The following is a 7,479-nucleotide window of genomic DNA, read 5'->3' as shown; positions in this document are numbered from 1 at the left end:
CCTCCACCTAGCGGCGCCGGCACACCGGGTTCTAGTCCCGGTCGGGGCACCGGATTCTGTCCCGGTTGCCCCTCTTCCAGGCCAGCTCTCTGCTGTGGCCAGGGAGTGCAGTGGAGGATGGCCCAGGTGCTTGGGCCCTGCACCCCATGGGAGACCAGGAAAAGCACCTGGCTCCTGGCTCCTGCCATCGGATCAGCGCGGTGCGCAGGCCGCAGCGCACCGGCCGCGGCGGCCATTGGAGGGTGAACCAACGGCAAAAGGAAGACCTTTCTCTCTGTCTCTCTCTCTCACTGTCCACTCTGCCTGTCAAAAAAAAAAAAAAAAAAAAAAAAACAACTTTTGGGCACCAGAGACAGAGATTTGAAAGAATGTAGAAGAGCAGACAGGCAGGGTTTTGGCCTGGCAGGGCATTACCAGATGACAGGCCTTTCATTAAGTTTCTGTTCCATCTGTGATACATCTCAATTTAGGGGATTTCTCTTTTCCTCCAAAGATCTCACATTCACTGCACTTCAGGAATTTGATTTCTCCTCCCTTAGTTACATATTCTCTCATTGCTCTTAAGGAATTTGAGTTACTTCCTATTAGTTTTGAATCACCGTAGTTGACAATCCTAGGATGATTCAAAGCTGCTGTCATCCCAGCTTTATTATTTTTGTCCTCTGTAAACAAATCTGGCATTTTTCCCATCTGTCCCTTCAGTTGTGTTAGCTCTTCTTCATTCACCTGTTTATTTAAAACAGATCTAGCACCATCTCTCTTTAGCACAGCAGCGTAATGCTATGGAAAGCTCTGGTCAGGAAAGGAATTCTGACCAGAGATTTGCCGTTGGCAGCTGTTCAGCTTTGAGGAAATGCTTTACATCATAGGTTTTCCAGTTACTCATTCATGAAATAGAGGAAGAAGATAAATTGATGCACATTGGGACAGGCACTGTGGCATTGTAGGTAAAGCTGCTGCCTGCAGTGCTGGCAACCCATATAGGCGCCAGCTCAAGTCCCAACTGCTTTTCTTCTGATCCTCCACTCTGCTATGGCCTGGGAAAGGAGTGGAAGATGGCCCAAGTCCTCTTTGGGCCCCCCTCACCCACATGAGAGACCTGGAGGAAGCTCCCGGCTCCTGGCTTCAGATCAGCCCACCTCTGGTCATTGCAGCTATTTAGGGAGCGAACCAGCAGATGGAAAATCTCTGTCTCCGTCTCTGTCTCTGTCTCTGTCTCTCTCACTCTCTCTCCCTGCCTTTCTCTAACTATGCCTTTTGAATAAATATATAAATCTTTTTTTTAACTTTTATTTAATGAATATAAATTTCCAAAGTACAGCTTATGGATTACAATGGCTTCCCCCCATAACGTCCCTCCCACCTGCAACCCTCCCCTTTCCCACTCCCTCTCCCCTTCCATTCACATCAAGATTCATTTTCGATTCTCTTTATATACAGAAGATCAGTTTAGCATACATTAAGTAAAGATTTAACAGTTTGCTCCCACACAGAAACATAAAGTGAAAAATACTGTGTGAGTACTAGTTATAGCATTAAATCTCAATGTACAGCACACTAAGGACAAAGATCCTACATGAGGAGTAAGTGCACAGTGACTCCTGTTGTTGACTTAATAAATTGACACTCTTGTTTATGGCATCAGTAATCACCCTAGGCTCTTGTCATGAGCTGCCAAGGCTATGGAAGCCCCCTGAGTTCACTGACTCTGATAATAATTGAATAAATATATAAATCTTAAGAAATGAAAAATAAATAGATGCACTTTAACAGCTTTCCTTTCTGAAATTTCTGATTTTTAGTTTATTCCAGATGATGTTTAGCCCATCTCCTTGTCCTCCTATAAAGTCATGATTGTAGGTTTCTTACACATGTGTTCCATTGTGTTTAACTAACTTTATTCATTTATTTATGTGATATGTTTATGTTCAACTAGTGTGTATATCTTCTAGATACTAGGCTAAACACAAAGACCAGGACAATTGTGGTCAATCCTTTTGAGATGTACAGTGTTGCTGGAAATACAAATGAACATTCCCAAGTGTGATGAAATTAGCACAAGACAGAAGTAGAGGAGTCTATGGGATGCAAGACAGAGAGATCTTCCCTAATCAGGAAAGGGCTCCCTCAAAGGAGGACTTGACATAGACATGTAAAAGAGAGTTATAAGCAAAAGTAAAGGGAAGAATGTCCCAAACAGAAAACAGCATGCTATGAGTATAAAGCAAACTGGAAGTAGATCACCATAAAAATTAAGAGACATTAAGAAAGGCAGGATGAGGAAGGGTGGGGGTGTGGGAGGGAGGGAGGGTAGGGTGCGAAGTATCACTATGTTCCTGAATCTGTATATATGAAATACATGATTTTTTTTTTACCTGCAATACAAAATTTTATAAATTAAAACAAAGACTATTGGAGATAGCAAGACATTGGAAAAAGTTCTTTTTCTGGAAAAAAAAAGGAGAATGAATGAGAAATAAGTATATAGAAATGGATATGTGGCCAGAATTGCTTACAAAGCATTTTGAGCTCTCTTAAGCATTTGGACTCTATTACATTGACAATAAAAAGTCTCTGGAAAGTCTTAAAGGATGCCATGCCCTGGTCAAATTTGCATGTTAAGAGTTTCCATCTGGATTGAAAGTGATAACTAAGTTTCATTTCATACTTTCTATAGGCACAACTGTAAATTTTTTCACATAAGTTGTCCTACTTAATCCTCACAGAAGTATATTGATTTCTTAGGGCTACTGCAACAGATTGTCACAAACTGAGTGGCTTAAAATAAATTTATTTCATCACAATTCTGAGCTTAGGATGCTGAAATCAAAGGGGCAGCAGAAGCACCCTCTCTCTGAAGACTCTAAGGGATTGTCCTTTCTGTCTTCCTAGCTTCTGGTGTGTGGGGAGCAACCCGGATTGGACTGAGTTACTGGAATTAAGACTTATTCTATGCATCTGCTCTCCCACAATATGGCGCTGGGAGAGGAGAAAACAACTTCTACGCAGCTGCCTCTCGCCAATTTGATTGACTGAGCTGCAGGAGCTGATCTTGCTCCTGATTGGAGGAGAGCAGCGTACTCGGCGTGTGGGTAGCAGAGTTGGGATTGGTGGAAGAGGACTATAAAGGAGGAGAGAGACAACATGCACCAGGAACATCTAAGAGGGACATCTATCTGAAGGAACACCTGTGCAGCCCCCGAGAGAGCCGGCCGGCGGTGTGCCGCTCCCCTGCGGAAGTGGGGAAAGTGGCCAGGGGGAACCGCCCTTCCATGGAGGTGAAAGGGACGGCAGCCAACCCGGGAAGAACCAGCAGCAAACCCGGGGAGGGCCGAGCAGACAAAAGAACAGCGCAGGGTCCTGTGTCGCTCCTCCACGAAGATGGGGAGCGACACTGGTGGTCACTAGCAATCCTTGGCCCTCCTTGGTGTGCATATTCATCATTCCAATCTCTACCTCTGTCTTGGGGAGAAATCTCTCTTGTCTCTCATCTTGCCTCTGCCCATCTCTCTGTGTCCAAATTTCCCTCTTCTTACAAGGATATCAATCATTGTATTAGGATGCACTCTAATCTAACATAACCTCACCTTAACTTATTACATCTGAGTTAACTTATTGCATTTTGGTTTCTGGGGTGTTATGAATTTTGGAGGACACTATTTAATCTAGTACAATAATCTTAGAGAGGTTAACCGAACTTTGCTGTGGAGGAAATTGAGATACTTTGAAGTTATAGAATATGTCTAAATATGCCTAAGATCACAAATCTAGTACATGCAGAACTGGATTGGAAGTAAGGCCAAAGAGGACATTATTTAAAATATTTATTTATTTATTTTCATCTACTTGAACTGAAGAGAAAGAGAAACAGACAGATGGAGAGAGGAGGGGGAGAAGGAGAGAGAAAGAGAGAGTTCTTCCATTATTGTGTCATCTGTCCCCATCCCTCCACCCCCCAATATCCACATAGCTAGGACTGAGTCAGGAGACCAGATCTCAATCTGTGCCTCTCATATGGGTGTGAGGGTATTATGCACTTGAGCCATCATCTGCTGCCTGCAAAAATACATTAGCAGAAAGCTGAATCAGAAGAAGAGTAGATGGGTTTGAATTAGCACTGTGATACTGGATGCAAGAATCCCAAGCTTAACGTACTATGCCACAACACCTGCCCCTATTAGGAAACTATTACAAAGCAATGATGTTGGTGATAGTAGGAATGGAAAAATGTGGATGGTTATGATAAGTATTTTTAAAATCTATAAAATATGTTCATAATTTTGATGTGAAAGGCCAATGATTGGAAGGAGTGAAGAAAAGCTACCACCAGCTTCCTGACCTGAACAGCTGGGTGAAAGTCCTACTATTTGCAGTTACAGGGAACACTGAAAAAGAAAAATTTGCAAGGAAAAGGACAAAGCATGGGTTGCCATTATTGAGCTTGAGACACCTATAAAATGTAATAATAAAACACTAATTAGAAAAGGGTACAATGGTCTAGCACTCCAGAGAAAGGTCTGTGCTCGGTCATCAGAAAATTGAATCATCCATTCATCCTTCTCTAAATCTTTGTGTGCCTGCCATGTGTCAGTTACTGTTCAAGGCGTCAAGGGAACGGATGTGGACAAGATAGGCAACATTTCTACTCCCAAGGAAATGCTTTCCTGACAAGGGAAACAAGATGATAGGCAACAAAATACACAAGACAATCCAAATAGAAAGCAGTGCTGTGTAGCCCATAAAAAGAGTTGGTGTTTAAGTGACGGACTGATAGAGATTGCCTTCTGTGTGGATGACACGAGCAGGTTTCTCTGAGAAGGTGACTGTTGAACTTAATCTTGCATGGTATGAAGGGCTGACCTCATGGATCTAAGTGTATATCAGCCCAGAGGCAGAGATGTCCTTGTAGCTGTGAGGAACAAAGGAAGACCAGTATAGCTGGAGCACATAGGGAATGTAGGGAAGGGGGGTAGTAGTAGAGAATGAAACTGATGCCAAGGAAGCTGCGTGTGTGCATGTTTAGAAGATTACATTTCTTACAGAGATGTACATGCACACACACACATGTACACAATGAGTTTTATATAATTTAATGCTATGGGAATGGAAGGTATTGCTTAGGGGTCAGAGAAGGAGAACCAGAAGCCTATGACACAGCACTGCAGTCTTTAGATCTCATGGAGAAGAGCTTGTCAGATTAGCAGGAAGAGAATAATCTGCTTCCAGGCTTGTTTCTCCCATTAAAATGAAAACTATTCCCCTTTATCAAGAAAAGTGTCTCCTACACAACTGTATAAACAAATATTTAACACATCTATTTCAAATAAATGAAAGGCAATTGTAAGATAAGGACCTGTTTGTGGTATTTTTCACAAATGACATCAACTCTTTATTTTTTCTGACTCCATATCATTTTGCTGTGTGAGTTTACTGTTTTTTCCCCTCAGAATGAATATAGGCAAGTTTTCCAACCTTTGATTTGTATATTTTCAGGTTTTTATGTGTAACATCTTTTGGCCGGTAGTATGAGGTGGAAGTGACCGTATGTGAGTTCTGTCTGAATGTGGGCCTGACATGTTTTCTCGTACACGCTTACACTCTTGCCATCACCTTGAGAAGGACATGCCTGGGCTAGACCCCCGCAGAGGAAGAATGACATGTCTGAGGAATGCAGCTGTGCCAGCTCCGCCACAACTGGCCTAGAGCTGGACCCCTGTTGAACTGCACCTGTAAGAGTGGGTCCATTCTAGATCAGTCTAGATTAATCAGTTAACTCACAAGCATGGAAACTGCAGTGATGAAGGATTGTTGTTAAAGCAATTGGAATTTGGGGGGAGATGGTTTGATGCATTGTAATAGCTAACTGATTCACCAATCCTGTAACATGATATTCTAGTTGAACAAGATGTAGGAAACTGAGGAGTTGATAGATGGGTCAGAGCAGAATACAGGGGAACCCATTATTTTATGAAGGTTCTGATATTACATCAGAATCCAGTAGAAATATTTGCAGATTTGGTTTAGAAAGGATTAGGTTTTTGAGACATGATTGTTTTATTATCTTTATAAAACTCTTCAAATTGATCCAGAGTGTGGGATGAAATGATAAAACTTTCCTACCTGAGAACAGTGTTTGATTCATAATTAATAATAAAATCTGAGAAAAAAATGGTGGACTAGGGAGCAGCACACTTCACAGGGCTCAGAAGAAACAGTGTGGAAAATAGGGTAGGAGATACACCATTGGCAGAGAAGAGGAGAGAAAACCACCAGGGAAGGGCCACGGGAGGAGGGGAAACAGCTTGAACCTATATGGTGAGTGCTAACCAGCATCCAGAAAGCTACAGAAGCATAGCTATCATTATGAAAGAATGAGAAGGCAGAAAAACTACTAGTAGAGTGTCTTGGCTTTCCATGCAAAAGATCTCTGCGAGTGAGATCCCAGTGGAAAGAACAGGCCATCAAAGAAGGAGGTACCTTTCTCTGAAGGGAGGAGAGAACCTCCACTTTGACTATGAGCTTGTCTAAACAAGATAAGAATCGGAGAACTCAGAGGGCTTCCATAGCCTTGGAAACTCATGACTGGAGCATAGGGAGATTACTGATGCCATAGACAGGAGTGTCAATTGGTAAAGTCAACAACAGGAGTCACTGTGCACTTACTCCTCATGTAGGATCTCTATCCTTAATGTGCTGTACATTGAGATTTAATGCTATAACGAGTACTCAAACAATATATTTCACTTTGTGTTTCTATGGGGGTGCAAACTGTTGAAATCCTTACTTAATGCATACTAAACTGATCCTCTGTAAAAAAAAAAAAAAAAAAAAAAAAAGAAATTATCAATTCCCAACTTGACTCTCACTGGGATTAAACATGACAATAGGTCTGCTCTGATTTCATCATCATTTTAAAAAATCATCTATTATTTTTCACTTTATGTTTCTGTGTGGGAGCAAACTGTTGAAATCCATACTTAATGTATACTAAGCTGATCTTCTGTATATTAAGATAATCGAAAATGAATCTTGATGTGAATGGAAGGGGAGAGGGAGTGGGAAAGGGGAGGGTTGTGGGTGGGAGGGACGGTATGGGGGGAAAGCCATTGTAATCCATAAGTCGTACTTTGGAAATTTATATGCATTAAATAAAAGTTTAAAAAAAAAAAAAAACTGTGACAAATAAAATGTCAACATTTGTTATTTATTTAAAAAAAAAAAAAAAAAAAAAAAAAAAAAAAAAAAAAAAAAGAAAAACTACTAGTAGAAATACAAAAGAAATCCAAAGTAGACAATAGGAATATTTATGGGAAAATGACAAGGCCAAGTTGTTACCTATCGATAGTCACCTTGAATGTAAATGTCCTCAATTCTCCATTTCAGAGCCCTCTGCTATGGTCTGGGAAAGCAGTAAAAGATAGCCTAAGCACTTGGGCCCTTGCACCCGCATGGGAGACCCAGAAGATGCTCCAAGCTTCT

This window comes from Oryctolagus cuniculus, chromosome 4 (genome assembly GCF_964237555.1).
Source record: "Oryctolagus cuniculus chromosome 4, mOryCun1.1, whole genome shotgun sequence".
NCBI classification, from domain to species: domain Eukaryota; kingdom Metazoa; phylum Chordata; class Mammalia; order Lagomorpha; family Leporidae; genus Oryctolagus; species Oryctolagus cuniculus.
This window is presented reverse-complemented; position numbering follows the sequence as displayed.